The sequence below is a fragment of the Carassius gibelio genome, chromosome A11 (assembly GCF_023724105.1).
Source record: "Carassius gibelio isolate Cgi1373 ecotype wild population from Czech Republic chromosome A11, carGib1.2-hapl.c, whole genome shotgun sequence".
Classification (NCBI taxonomy): Eukaryota; Metazoa; Chordata; class Actinopteri; order Cypriniformes; family Cyprinidae; genus Carassius; species Carassius gibelio.
The window spans coordinates 26498374-26512863 of NC_068381.1; the positions used below are offsets into that span (position 1 = coordinate 26498374).

Below are 14490 nucleotides of genomic sequence, written 5' to 3' on the forward strand. Positions count from 1 at the left end.
CTCTGTAACCGCTTTACTACTTTGAAGGGTGCAATGCCATGTGGTTTTGATGTCACAGGCTTGCCATTTTGAAGCCTTATCACTAATTGCCACCTGGGCATTGAGAATAATTTGTAATCTGCATTAAACTGAACGAGCGAATAATCAGCAATTTTGCGGATTAAAAGTTGGTCTCACTTTCATTATTAACCTCACAACATGTCAGTTTTGTACCTTGACAGACCGACGATAGGCAGTTTTTCCTCTAGATAACGGTTGCCATGTGTGTTTTCAGATGCATGACACAAGTATTTTCACCTGGACAAGACCTTAATTACCAGTTCGAGGTATAAATTCAGCAATCACAGGATTCTGGCCAAAAAACTGAACCATGTGTGAGTCAACAAACATGTCCCTTGAATGCATGCAACACTATATATTTCAGTAAACCGTCCCTTCGGATGATTCTTGTATTGCCAAATTATTATCACATTGTTACAGTCACACACCAAAAGCAACAGGCCACTACAAAACCCTGCGCCCACACTGGCCACATTTATGGAAAGTGGCCCACAAGCTTGTGGCCAGTTAAAGCTGGCCAGTTCCCATATGGTCTAGCAGTTAGGATTCCTGGTTTTCTCGTACGCAGCCAGGGGTTGACTCCAGTTTTTCCTCTAGATAAAGGTTGCTGTGTGTGTTTTCAAATGGATGACACGAGTATTTTCACTTGGACAAGAGCTTAATTACCAGTTTGAGGAATCAATTCTGCAATCACAGGAATCTGCCCAAATACACTGAACCCCCGGGTTGAGTGAAAAAACAGATTCCCTGAATGCATACAACACTATATAATTCAGAAAACCGTCCTTTTGGATAATTCTTGTTTTGCCAAATTATTATCACATTGTTACAGTCACAGAACTAAAGCAACAGGCCACTACAAGGTCCTGCGCCCACGCTGACCACATGTATGGAAAGTGCGCGAGAAGCCCATGGCCAGTTTAAATTGTCCAAATCCCATATGGTCTAGCGGTTAGGATTCCTGGTTTTCACCCAGGCGGCCCGGGTTCAACTCCCGGTATGGGAATGCATGCTCCTTTTTGCTTCCCTCCTCAAAAATCCAGCAAATCTTCCTGCACCAGAAGTGACTTTTTGGCCAGCAGTAGAGCTACAGAACCCTGATATGTCGAGGTTCTGATCCAGCAAATCTTCCTGCACCAGAAGTGACTTTTTGGCCAGCAGTAGAGCTACAGAACCCTGATATGTCGAGGTTCTGACTAGATCTTAGCCCCTTCGATAGCTCAGCTGGTAGAGCGGAGGACTGTAGGTTGGAGTGTTGGCCATCCTTAGGTCGCTGGTTCAACTCTGGCTCGAAGGAGGTGTTTTTTTTCATGTTCCCACCAATTTTTTGGTTTGGAGCTGGCTTTCTCACAGCTGTCAGCAGAGCTTGAATTCGCAGTCCACAATTGGAAGGCAAAAGAGCTTTCCCTGACCGGGAATCGAACCCGGCCCCCGGCGGTGAGAGCGCCGAATCCTAACCACTAGACCACCAGGGAGGGCTGGTGGGCTGGAGGGCTGGTGGGCTGGTGGGCTGGTGGGCTGGAGGGCTGGAGGGCTGGTGGGCTGGAGGGCTGGTAGTCTGTTCTCCTGATAACAAGGTGAGAATGAGCAGACATCAATGCTTGCCACCGTCACATCGAAAACCAACAAGTCTGTAACAATCGGAGGTCTTTAGTATTGGTGGGCCAGTGGCGCAATGGATAACGCGTCTGACTACGGATCAGAAGATTCTAGGTTTGACTCCTGGCTGGATCGCTCTGTGTTTGTTTGTCTCCGGCTTATTTTGTTGTTGTGTTTTTTCTCTCCAAAGTCCAAAAGAAAAGGCAACTCTCTAGGCATTCTTCTATTTTTTCCAAAAAAGGCACATTCTGCACACCCATTCCGATGTCTAGGGGAGACACGGACATGCTTTGGTATTGCCATTCGTCTCACAAAATGCAGGCTGGTGGGCCAGTTGATTCTAGAATGAACAATTTCATCGCTACTCTGTAACCGCTTTACTACTTTGAAGGGTGCAATGCCATTTGGTTTTGATGTCACAGGCTTGCCATTTTGAAGCCTTATCACTAATTGCCACCTGGACATTGAGAATAATTTGTAATCTGCATTAAACTGAACGAGCGAATAATCAGCAATTTTGCGGATTAAAAGTTGGTCTCACTTTCATTATTAACCTCACAACATGTCAGTTTTGTACCTTGACAGACCGACGATAGGCAGTTTTTCCTCTAGATAACGGTTGCCATGTGTGTTTTCAGATGCATGACACAAGTATTTTCACCTGGACAAGACCTTAATTACCAGTTCGAGGTATAAATTCAGCAATCACAGGATTCTGGCCAAAAAACTGAACCATGTGTGAGTCAACAAACATGTCCCTTGAATGCATGCAACACTATATATTTCAGTAAACCGTCCCTTCGGATGATTCTTGTATTGCCAAATTATTATCACATTGTTACAGTCACACACCAAAAGCAACAGGCCACTACAAAACCCTGCGCCCACACTGGCCACATTTATGGAAAGTGGCCCACAAGCTTGTGGCCAGTTAAAGCTGGCCAGTTCCCATATGGTCTAGCAGTTAGGATTCCTGGTTTTCTCGTACGCAGCCAGGGGTTGACTCCAGTTTTTCCTCTAGATAAAGGTTGCCGTGTGTGTTTTCAAATGGATGACTCGAGTATTTTCACTTGGACAAGAGCTTAATTACCAGTTTGAGGAATCAATTCTGCAATCACAGGAATCTGCCCAAATACACTGAACCCCCGGGTTGAGTGAAAAAACAGATTCCCTGAATGCATACAACACTATATAATTCAGAAAACCGTCCTTTTGGATAATTCTTGTTTTGCCAAATTATTATCACATTGTTACAGTCACAGAACTAAAGCAACAGGCCACTACAAGGTCCTGCGCCCACGCTGACCACATGTATGGAAAGTGCGCCAGAAGCCCATGGCCAGTTTAAAGTGTCCAAATCCCATATGGTCTAGCGGTTAGGATTCCTGGTTTTCACCCAGGCGGCCCGGGTTCAACTCCCGGTATGGGAATGCATGCTCCTTTTTGCTTCCCTCCTCAAAAATCCAGCAAATCTTCCTGCACCAGAAGTGACTTTTTGGCCAACAGTAGAGCTACAGAACCCTGATATGTCGAGGTTCTGATCCAGCAAATCTTCCTGCACCAGAAGTGACTTTTTGGCCAGCAGTAGAGCTACAGAACCCTGATATGTCGAGGTTCTGACTAGCCCTTAGCCCCTTCGATAGCTCAGCTGGTAGAGCGGAGGACTGTAGGTTGGAGTGTTGGCCATCCTTAGGTCGCTGGTTCAACTCCGGCTCGAAGGAGGTGTTTTTTTTCATGTTCCCACCAATTTTTTGGTTTGGAGCTGGCTTTCTCACAGCTGTCAGCAGAGCTTGAATTCGCAGTCCACAATTGGAAGGCAAAAGAGCTTTCCCTGACCGGGAATCGAACCCGGGCCGCGGCGGTGAGAGCGACGAATCCTAACCACTAGACCACCAGGGAGGGATGGTGGGCTGGAGGGCTGGTGGGCTGGTGGGCTGGTAGTATGTTCTCCTGATAACAAGGTGAGAATGAGCAGACATCAATGCTTGCCACCGTCACATCGAAAACCAACAAGTCTGTAACAATCGGGGGTCTCTACTAATGGTGGGCCAGTGGCGCAATGGATAACGCGTCTGACTACGGATCAGAAGATTCTAGGTTCGACTCCTGGCTGGCTCGCTCTGTGCTTGCTTTTCTCCGACTTATTTTGTTGTTGTGTTTTTTTTCTCCAAAGTCCAAAAGAAAAGGCAACTCTCTAGGCATTCTTCTATTTTTTCCAAAAAAAGGCACATTCTGCACACCCATTCCGATGTCTAGGGGAGACACGGACATGCTTTGGTATTGCCATTCGTCTCACAAAATGCAGGCTGGTGGGCCAGTTGATTCTAGAATGAACAATTTCATCGCTACTCTGTAACCGCTTTACTACTTTGAAGGGTGCAATGCCATGTGGTTTTGATGTCACAGGCTTGCCATTTTGAAGCCTTATCACTAATTGCCACCTGGGCATTGAGAATAATTTGTAATCTGCATTAAACTGAACGAGCGAATAATCAGCAATTTTGCGGATTAAAAGTTGGTCTCACTTTCATTATTAACCTCACAACATGTCAGTTTTGTACCTTGACAGACCGACGATAGGCAGTTTTTCCTCTAGATAACGGTTGCCATGTGTGTTTTCAGATGCATGACACAAGTATTTTCACCTGGACAAGACCTTAATTACCAGTTCGAGGTATAAATTCAGCAATCACAGGATTCTGGCCAAAATACTGAACCATGTGTGAGTCAACAAACATGTCCCTTGAATGCATGCAACACTATATATTTCAGTAAACCGTCCCTTCGGATGATTCTTGTATTGCCAAATTATTATCACATTGTTACAGTCACACACCAAAAGCAACAGGCCACTACAAAACCCTGCGCCCACACTGGCCACATTTATGGAAAGTGGCCCACAAGCTTGTGGCCAGTTAAAGCTGGCCAGTTCCCATATGGTCTAGCAGTTAGGATTCCTGGTTTTCTCGTACGCAGCCAGGGGTTGACTCCAGTTTTTCCTCTAGATAAAGGTTGCCATGTGTGTTTTCAAATGGATGACTCGAGTATTTTCACTTGGACAAGAGCTTAATTACCAGTTTGAGGAATCAATTCTGCAATCACAGGAATCTGCCCAAATACACTGAACCCCCGGGTTGAGTGAAAAAACAGATTCCCTGAATGCATACAACACTATATAATTCAGAAAACCGTCCTTTTGGATAATTCTTGTTTTGCCAAATTATTATCACATTGTTACAGTCACAGAACTAAAGCAACAGGCCACTACAAGGTCCTGCGCCCACGCTGACCACATGTATGGAAAGTGCGCCAGAAGCCCATGGCCAGTTTAAAGTGTCCAAATCCCATATGGTCTAGCGGTTAGGATTCCTGGTTTTCACCCAGGCGGCCCGGGTTCAACTCCCGGTATGGGAATGCATGCTCCTTTTTGCTTCCCTCCTCAAAAATCCAGCAAATCTTCCTGCACCAGAAGTGACTTTTTGGCCAACAGTAGAGCTACAGAACCCTGATATGTCGAGGTTCTGATCCAGCAAATCTTCCTGCACCAGAAGTGACTTTTTGGCCAGCAGTAGAGCTACAGAACCCTGATATGTCGAGGTTCTGACTAGCCCTTAGCCCCTTCGATAGCTCAGCTGGTAGAGCGGAGGACTGTAGGTTGGAGTGTTGGCCATCCTTAGGTCGCTGGTTCAACTCCGGCTCGAAGGAGGTGTTTTTTTTCATGTTCCCACCAATTTTTTGGTTTGGAGCTGGCTTTCTCACAGCTGTCAGCAGAGCTTGAATTCGCAGTCCACAATTGGAAGGCAAAAGAGCTTTCCCTGACCGGGAATCGAACCCGGGCCGCGGCGGTGAGAGCGCCGAATCCTAACCACTAGACCACCAGGGAGGGATGGTGGGCTGGTGGGCTGGTAGTATGTTCTCCTGATAACAAGGTGAGAATGAGCAGACATCAATGCTTGCCACCGTCACATCGAAAACCAACAAGTCTGTAACAATCGGGGGTCTCTACTAATGGTGGGCCAGTGGCGCAATGGATAACGCGTCTGACTACGGATCAGAAGATTCTAGGTTCGACTCCTGGCTGGCTCGCTCTGTGCTTGTTTTTCTCCGGCTTATTTTGTTGTTGTGTTTTTTTTCTCCAAAGTCCAAAAGAAAAGGCAACTCTCTAGGCATTCTTCTATTTTTTCCAAAAAAAGGCACATTCTGCACACCCATTCCGATGTCTAGGGGAGACACGGACATGCTTTGGTATTGCCATTCGTCTCACAAAATGCAGGCTGGTGGGCCAGTTGATTCTAGAATGAACAATTTCATCGCTACTCTGTAACCGCTTTACTACTTTGAAGGGTGCAATGCCATGTGGTTTTGATGTCACAGGCTTGCCATTTTGAAGCCTTATCACTAATTGCCACCTGGACATTGAGAATAATTTGTAATCTGCATTAAACTGAACGAGCGAATAATCAGCAATTTTGCGGATTAAAAATTGGTCTCACTTTCATTATTAACCTCACAACATGTCAGTTTTGTACCTTGACAGACCGACGATAGGCAGTTTTTCCTCTAGATAACGGTTGCCATGTGTGTTTTCAGATGCATGACACAAGTATTTTCACCTGGACAAGACCTTAATTACCAGTTCGAGGTATAAATTCAGCAATCACAGGATTCTGGCCAAAAAACTGAACCATGTGTGAGTCAACAAACATGTCCCTTGAATGCATGCAACACTATATATTTCAGTAAACCGTCCCTTCGGATGATTCTTGTATTGCCAAATTATTATCACATTGTTACAGTCACACACCAAAAGCAACAGGCCACTACAAAACCCTGCGCCCACACTGGCCACATTTATGGAAAGTGGCCCACAAGCTTGTGGCCAGTTAAAGCTGGCCAGTTCCCATATGGTCTAGCAGTTAGGATTCCTGGTTTTCTCGTACGCAGCCAGGGGTTGACTCCAGTTTTTTCTCTAGATAAAGGTTGCCGTGTGTGTTTTCAAATGGATGACACGAGTATTTTCACTTGGACAAGAGCTTAATTACCAGTTTGAGGAATCAATTCTGCAATCACAGGAATCTGCCCAAATACACTGAACCCCCGGGTTGAGTGAAAAAAACAGATTCCCTGAATGGATACAACACTATATAATTCAGAAAACCGTCCTTTTGGATAATTCTTGTTTTGCCAAATTATTATCACATTGTTACAGTCACAGAACTAAAGCAACAGGCCACTACAAGGTCCTGCGCCCACGCTGACCACATGTATGGAAAGTGCGCCAGAAGCCCATGGCCAGTTTAAAGTGTCCAAATCCCATATGGTCTAGCGGTTAGGATTCCTGGTTTTCACCCAGGCGGCCCGGGTTCAACTCCCGGTATGGGAATGCATGCTCCATTTTGCTTCCCTCCTCAAAAATCCAGCAAATCTTCCTGCACCAGAAGTGACTTTTTGGCCAGCAGTAGAGCTACAGAACTCTGATATGTCGAGGTTCTGACTAGCCCTTAGCCCCTTCGATAGCTCAGCTGGTAGAGCGGAGGACTGTAGGTTGGAGTGTTGGCCATCCTTAGGTCGCTGGTTCAACTCCGGCTCGAAGGAGGTGTTTTTTTTCATGTTCCCACCAATTTTTTGGTTTGGAGCTGGCTTTCTCACAGCTGTCAGCAGAGCTTGAATTCGCAGACCACAATTGGAAGGCAAAAGAGCTTTCCCTGACCGGGAATCGAACCCGGGCCTCGGCGGTGAGAGCCACTAGACCACCAGGGAGGGATGGTGGACTGGAGGGCTCGTGGGCTGGTGGGCTGGTGGGCTGGTGGGCTGGTGGGCTGGAGGACTGGTGGGCTGGTGGGCTGGAGGGCTGGTAGTCTGTTCTCCTGATAACAAGGTGAGAATGAGCAGACATCAATGCTTGCCACCGTCACATCGAAAACCAACAAGTCTGTAACAATCGGGGGTCTCTACTAATGGTGGGCCAGTGGCGCAATGGATAACGCGTCTGACTACGGATCAGAAGATTCTAGGTTCGACTCCTGGCTGGCTCGCTCTGTGCTTGCTTTTCTCCGGCTTATTTTGTTGTTGTGTTTTTTTTCTCCAAAGTCCAAAAGAAAAGGCAACTCTCTAGGCATTCTTCTATTTTTTCCAAAAAAAGGCACATTCTGCACACCCATTCCGATGTCTAGGGGAGACACGGACATGCTTTGGTATTGCCATTCGTCTCACAAAATGCAGGCTGGTGGGCCAGTTGATTCTAGAATGAACAATTTCATCGCTACTCTGTAACCGCTTTACTACTTTGAAGGGTGCAATGCCATGTGGTTTTGATGTCACAGGCTTGCCATTTTGAAGCCTTATCACTAATTGCCACCTGGGCATTGAGAATAATTTGTAATCTGCATTAAACTGAACGAGCGAATAATCAGCAATTTTGCGGATTAAAAGTTGGTCTCACTTTCATTATTAACCTCACAACATGTCAGTTTTGTACCTTGACAGACCGACGATAGGCAGTTTTTCCTCTAGATAATGGTTGCCATGTGTGTTTTCAGATGCATGACACAAGTATTTTCACCTGGACAAGACCTTAATTACCAGTTCGAGGTATAAATTCAGCAATCACAGGATTCTGGCCAAAATACTGAACCATGTGTGAGTCAACAAACATGTCCCTTGAATGCATGCAACACTATATATTTCAGTAAACCGTCCCTTCGGATGATTCTTGTATTGCCAAATTATTATCACATTGTTACAGTCACACACCAAAAGCAACAGGCCACTACAAAACCCTGCGCCCACACTGGCCACATTTATGGAAAGTGGCCCACAAGCTTGTGGCCAGTTAAAGCTGGCCAGTTCCCATATGGTCTAGCAGTTAGGATTCCTGGTTTTCTCGTACGCAGCCAGGGGTTGACTCCAGTTTTTTCTCTAGATAAAGGTTGCCGTGTGTGTTTTCAAATGGATGACACGAGTATTTTCACTTGGACAAGAGCTTAATTACCAGTTTGAGGAATCAATTCTGCAATCACAGGAATCTGCCCAAATACACTGAACCCCCGGGTTGAGTGAAAAAAACAGATTCCCTGAATGGATACAACACTATATAATTCAGAAAACCGTCCTTTTGGATAATTCTTGTTTTGCCAAATTATTATCACATTGTTACAGTCACAGAACTAAAGCAACAGGCCACTACAAGGTCCTGCGCCCACGCTGACCACATGTATGGAAAGTGCGCCAGAAGCCCATGGCCAGTTTAAAGTGTCCAAATCCCATATGGTCTAGCGTTAGGATTCCTGGTTTTCACCCAGGCGGCCCGGGTTCAACTCCCGGTATGGGAATGCATGCTCCTTTTTGCTTCCCTCCTCAAAAATCCAGCAAATCTTCCTGCACCAGAAGTGACTTTTTGGCCAGCAGTAGAGCTACAGAACCCTGATATGTTGAGGTTCTGATCCAGCAAATCTTCCTGCACCAGAAGTGACTTTTTGGCCTGCAGTAGAGCTACAGAACCCTGATATGTTGAGGTTCTGACTAGCCCTTAGCCCCTTCGATAGCTCAGCTGGTAGAGCGGAGGACTGTAGGCTGGAGTGTTGGCCATCCTTAGGTCGCTGGTTCAACTCCGGCTCGAAGGAGGTGTTTTTTTCATGTTCCCACCAATGTTTTGGTTGGAGCTGGCTTTCTCACAGCTGTCAGCAGAGCTTTAATTCGCAGTCCACAATTGGAAGGCAAAAGAGCTTTCCCTGACCGGGAATCGAACCTGGGCCGCTGCGGTGAGAGTGCCGAATCCTAACCACTAGACCACCAGGGAGGGATGGAGGGCTGGAGGGCTCGTGGGCTGTAACAATCGGGGTTCTTTACTATTGGTGGGCTAGTGGCGCAATGGATAACACGTCTGACTACGGATCAGAAGATTCTAGGTTCGACTCCTGGCTGGCTCGCTCTGTGCTTGTTTTTCTCCGGCTTATTTTGTTGTTGTGTTTTTTTTTCTCCAAAGTCCAAAAGAAAAGGCAACTCTCTAGGCATTCTTCTATTTTTTCCAAAAAAAGGCACATTCTGCACACCCATTCCGATGTCTAGGGGAGACACGGACATGCGTTGGTATTGCCATTCGTCTCACAAAATGCAGGCTGGTGGGCCAGTTGATTCTAGAATGAACAATTTCATCGCTACTCTGTAACCGCTTTACTACTTTGAAGGGTGCAATGCCATGTGGTTTTGATGTCACAGGCTTGCCATTTTAAAGCCTTATCACTAATTGCCACCTGGGCATTGAGAATAATTTGTAATCTGCATTAAACTGAATGAGCGAATAATCAGCAATTTTGCGGATTAAAAGTTGGTCTCACTTTCATTATTAACCTCACAACATGTCAGTTTTGTACCTTGACAGACCGACGATAGGCAGTTTTTCCTCTAGATAACGGTTGCCATGTGTGTTTTCAGATGCATGACACAAGTATTTTCACCTGGACAAGACCTTAATTACCAGTTCGAGGTATAAATTCAGCAATCACAGGATTCTGGCCAAAAAACTGAACCATGTGTGAGTCAACAAACATGTCCCTTGAATGCATGCAACACTATATATTTCATTAAACCGTCCCTTCGGATGATTCTTGTATTGCCAAATTATTATCACATTGTTACAGTCACACACCAAAAGCAACAGGCCACTACAAAACCCTGCGCCCACACTGGCCACATTTATGGAAAGTGGCCCACAAGTTTGTGGCCAGTTAAAGCTGGCCAGTTCCCATATGGTCTAGCAGTTAGGATTCCTGGTTTTCTCGTACGCAGCCAGGGGTTGACTCCAGTTTTTCCTCTAGATAAAGGTTGCCGTGTGTGTTTTCAAATGGATGACACGAGTATTTTCACTTGGACAAGAGCTTAATTACCAGTTTGAGGAATCAATTCTGCAATCACAGGAATCTGCCCAAATACACTGAACCCCCGGGTTGAGTGAAAAAACAGATTCCCTGAATGCATACAACACTATATAATTCAGAAAACCGTCCTTTTGGATAATTCTTGTTTTGCCAAATTATTATCACATTGTTACAGTCACAGAACTAAAGCAACAGGCCACTACAAGGTCCTGCGCCCACGCTGACCACATGTATGGAAAGTGCGCCAGAAGCCAATGGCCAGTTTAAAGTGTCCAAATCCCATATGGTCTAGCGGTTAGGATTCCTGGTTTTCACCCAGGCGGCCCGGGTTCAACTCCCGGTATGGGAATGTATGCTCCTTTTTGCTTCCCTCCTCAAAAATCCAGCAAATCTTCCTGCACCAGAAGTGACTTTTTGGCCAACAGTAGAGCTACAGAACCCTGATATGTCGAGGTTCTGACTAGCTCTTAGCCCCTTCGATAGCTCAGCTGGTAGAGCGGAGGACTGTAGGTTGGAGTGTTGGCCATCCTTAGGTCACTGGTTCAACTCCGGCTCGAAGGAGGTGTTTTTTTTCATGTTCCCACCAATTTTTTGGTTTGGAGCTGGCTTTCTCACAGCTGTCAGCAGAGCTTGAATTCGCAGTCCACAATTGGAAGGCAAAAGAGCTTTCCCTGAACGGGAATCGAACCCGGGCCGCGGCCGTGAGAGCGCCGAATCCTAACCACTAGACCACCAGGGAGGGCTGGTGGGCTGGAGGGCTGGTGGGCTGGTGGGCTGGAGGGCTGGTGGGCTGGTGGGCTGGTAGTATGTTCTCCTGATAACAAGGTGAGAATGAGCAGACATCAGTGCTTGCCACCGTCACATCGAAAACCAACAAGTCTGTAACAATCGGGGGTCTCTACTAATGGTGGGCCAGTGGCGCAATGGATAACGCGTCTGGCTACAGATCAGAAGATTCTAGGTTCGACTCCTGGCTGGCTCGCTCTGTGCTTGTTTTTCTCCGGCTTATTTTGTTGTTGTGTTTTTTTTCTCCAAAGTCCAAAAGAAAAGGCAACTCTCTAGGCATTCTTCTATTTTTTCCAAAAAAAGGCACATTCTGCACACCCATTCCGATGTCTAGGGGAGACACGGACATGCTTTGGTATTGCCATTCGTCTCACAAAATGCAGGCTGGTGGGCCAGTTGATTCTAGAATGAACAATTTCATCGCTACTCTGTAACCGCTTTACTACTTTGAAGGGTGCAATGCCATGTGGTTTTGATGTCACAGGCTTGCCATTTTGAAGCCTTATCACTAATTGCCACCTGGGCATTGAGAATAATTTGTAATCTGCATTAAACTGAACGAGCGAATAATCAGCAATTTTGCGGATTAAAAGTTGGTCTCACTTTCATTATTAACCTCACAACATGTCAGTTTTGTACCTTGACAGACCGACGATAGGCAGTTTTTCCTCTAGATAACGGTTGCCATGTGTGTTTTCAGATGCATGACACAAGTATTTTCACCTGGACAAGACCTTAATTACCAGTTCGAGGTATAAATTCAGCAATCACAGGATTCTGGCCAAAATACTGAACCATGTGTGAGTCAACAAACATGTCCCTTGAATGCATGCAACACTATATATTTCAGTAAACCGTCCCTTCGGATGATTCTTGTATTGCCAAATTATTATCACATTGTTACAGTCACACACCAAAAGCAACAGGCCACTACAAAACCCTGCGCCCACACTGGCCACATTTATGGAAAGTGGCCCACAAGCTTGTGGCCAGTTAAAGCTGGCCAGTTCCCATATGGTCTAGCAGTTAGGATTCCTGGTTTTCTCGTACGCAGCCAGGGGTTGACTCCAGTTTTTCCTCTAGATAAAGGTTGCCGTGTGTGTTTTCAAATGGATGACACGAGTATTTTCACTTGGACAAGAGCTTAATTACCAGTTTGAGGAATCAATTCTGCAATCACAGGAATCTGCCCAAATACACTGAACCCCCGGGTTGAGTGAAAAAACAGATTCCCTGAATGCATACAACACTATATAATTCAGAAAACCGTCCTTTTGGATAATTCTTGTTTTGCCAAATTATTATCACATTGTTACAGTCACAGAACTAAAGCAACAGGCCACTACAAGGTCCTGCGCCCACGCTGACCACATGTATGGAAAGTGCGCCAGAAGCCCATGGCCAGTTTAAAGTGTCCAAATCCCATATGGTCTAGCGGTTAGGATTCCTGGTTTTCACCCAGGCGGCCCGGGTTCAACTCCCGGTATGGGAATGCATGCTCCTTTTTGCTTCCCTCCTCAAAAATCCAGCAAATCTTCCTGCACCAGAAGTGACTTTTTGGCCAACAGTAGAGCTACAGAACCCTGATATGTCGAGGTTCTGACTAGCCCTTAGCCCCTTCGATAGCTCAGCTGGTAGAGCGGAGGACTGTAGGTTGGAGTGTTGGCCATCCTTAGGTCGCTGGTTCAACTCCGGCTCGAAGGAGGTGTTTTTTTTCATGTTCCCACCAATTTTTTGGTTTGGAGCTGGCTTTCTCACAGCTGTCAGCAGAGCTTGAATTCGCAGTCCACAATTGGAAGGCAAAAGAGCTTTCCCTGACCGGGAATCGAACCCGGGCCGCGGCGGTGAGAGCGCCGAATCCTAACCACTAGACCACCAGGGAGGGCTGGTGGGCTGGAGGGCTGGTGGGCTGCTGGGCTGGTGGGCTGGAGGGCTGGTGGGCTGGTGGGCTGGTAGTATGTTCTCCTGATAACAAGGTGAGAATGAGCAGACATCAATGCTTGCCACCGTCACATCGATAACCAACAAGTCTGTAACAATCGGGGGTCTCTACTAATGGTGGGCCAGTGGCGCAATGGATAACGCGTCTGACTACGGATCAGAAGATTCTAGGTTCGACTCCTGGCTGGCTCGCTCTGTGCTTGTTTTTCTCCGGCTTATTTTGTTGTTGTGTTTTTTTTCTCCAAAGTCCAAAAGAAAAGGCAACTCTCTAGGCATTCTTCTATTTTTTCCAAAAAAAGGCACATTCTGCACACCCATTCCGATGTCTAGGGGAGACACGGACATGCTTTGGTATTGCCATTCGTCTCACAAAATGCAGGCTGGTGGGCCAGTTGATTCTAGAATGAACAATTTCATCGCTACTCTGTAACCGCTTTACTACTTTGAAGGGTGCAATGCCATGTGGTTTTGATGTCACAGGCTTGCCATTTTGAAGCCTTATCACTAATTGCCACCTGGGCATTGAGAATAATTTGTAATCTGCATTAAACTGAACGAGCGAATAATCAGCAATTTTGCGGATTAAAAGTTGGTCTCACTTTCATTATTAACCTCACAACATGTCAGTTTTGTACCTTGACAGACCGACGATAGGCAGTTTTTCCTCTAGATAACGGTTGCCATGTGTGTTTTCAGATGCATGACACAAGTATTTTCACCTGGACAAGACCTTAATTACCAGTTCGAGGTATAAATTCAGCAATCACAGGATTCTGGCCAAAATACTGAACCATGTGTGAGTCAACAAACATGTCCCTTGAATGCATGCAACACTATATATTTCAGTAAACCGTCCCTTCGGATGATTCTTGTATTGCCAAATTATTATCACATTGTTACAGTCACACACCAAAAGCAACAGGCCACTACAAAACCCTGCGCCCACACTGGCCACATTTATGGAAAGTGGCCCACAAGCTTGTGGCCAGTTAAAGCTGGCCAGTTCCCATATGGTCTAGCAGTTAGGATTCCTGGTTTTCTCGTACGCAGCCAGGGGTTGACTCCAGTTTTTCCTCTAGATAAAGGTTGCCGTGTGTGTTTTCAAATGGATGACACGAGTATTTTCACTTGGACAAGAGCTTAATTACCAGTTTGAGGAATCAATTCTGCAATCACAGGAATCTGCCCAAATACACTGAACCCCCGGGTTGAGTGAAAAAACAGATTC

General features: G+C 46.0%; 13 non-coding genes across 13 annotated transcripts; 11 read left to right on the forward strand and 2 right to left on the reverse strand.

The window, feature by feature from the left end:
• Positions 1-994: 994 nt before the first annotated feature.
• On the forward strand, positions 995-1066 carry trnae-uuc (transfer RNA glutamic acid (anticodon UUC)). Its single transcript has one exon. It is a non-coding gene; the product is annotated as a tRNA-Glu (tRNA).
• A 1951-nt stretch (positions 1067-3017) lies between these two features.
• On the forward strand, positions 3018-3089 carry trnae-uuc (transfer RNA glutamic acid (anticodon UUC)). The gene has a single exon. It is a non-coding gene; the product is annotated as a tRNA-Glu (tRNA).
• A 615-nt stretch (positions 3090-3704) lies between these two features.
• trnar-acg (transfer RNA arginine (anticodon ACG)) lies at positions 3705-3777 on the forward strand. Its single transcript has one exon. It is a non-coding gene; the product is annotated as a tRNA-Arg (tRNA).
• Positions 3778-5001: 1224 nt separating this feature from the next.
• trnae-uuc (transfer RNA glutamic acid (anticodon UUC)) lies at positions 5002-5073 on the forward strand. The gene has a single exon. It is a non-coding gene; the product is annotated as a tRNA-Glu (tRNA).
• A 397-nt stretch (positions 5074-5470) lies between these two features.
• On the reverse strand, positions 5471-5542 carry trnae-cuc (transfer RNA glutamic acid (anticodon CUC)). The gene has a single exon. It is a non-coding gene; the product is annotated as a tRNA-Glu (tRNA).
• A 130-nt stretch (positions 5543-5672) lies between these two features.
• Positions 5673-5745, forward strand: trnar-acg (transfer RNA arginine (anticodon ACG)). The gene has a single exon. It is a non-coding gene; the product is annotated as a tRNA-Arg (tRNA).
• A 1225-nt stretch (positions 5746-6970) lies between these two features.
• On the forward strand, positions 6971-7042 carry trnae-uuc (transfer RNA glutamic acid (anticodon UUC)). The gene has a single exon. It is a non-coding gene; the product is annotated as a tRNA-Glu (tRNA).
• Positions 7043-7621: 579 nt separating this feature from the next.
• On the forward strand, positions 7622-7694 carry trnar-acg (transfer RNA arginine (anticodon ACG)). Its single transcript has one exon. It is a non-coding gene; the product is annotated as a tRNA-Arg (tRNA).
• Positions 7695-10812: 3118 nt separating this feature from the next.
• On the forward strand, positions 10813-10884 carry trnae-uuc (transfer RNA glutamic acid (anticodon UUC)). The gene has a single exon. It is a non-coding gene; the product is annotated as a tRNA-Glu (tRNA).
• A 560-nt stretch (positions 10885-11444) lies between these two features.
• trnac-aca (transfer RNA cysteine (anticodon ACA)) lies at positions 11445-11517 on the forward strand. Its single transcript has one exon. It is a non-coding gene; the product is annotated as a tRNA-Cys (tRNA).
• A 1224-nt stretch (positions 11518-12741) lies between these two features.
• Positions 12742-12813, forward strand: trnae-uuc (transfer RNA glutamic acid (anticodon UUC)). Its single transcript has one exon. It is a non-coding gene; the product is annotated as a tRNA-Glu (tRNA).
• Positions 12814-13131: 318 nt separating this feature from the next.
• Positions 13132-13203, reverse strand: trnae-cuc (transfer RNA glutamic acid (anticodon CUC)). The gene has a single exon. It is a non-coding gene; the product is annotated as a tRNA-Glu (tRNA).
• Positions 13204-13381: 178 nt separating this feature from the next.
• On the forward strand, positions 13382-13454 carry trnar-acg (transfer RNA arginine (anticodon ACG)). Its single transcript has one exon. It is a non-coding gene; the product is annotated as a tRNA-Arg (tRNA).
• Positions 13455-14490: the final 1036 nt, after the last annotated feature.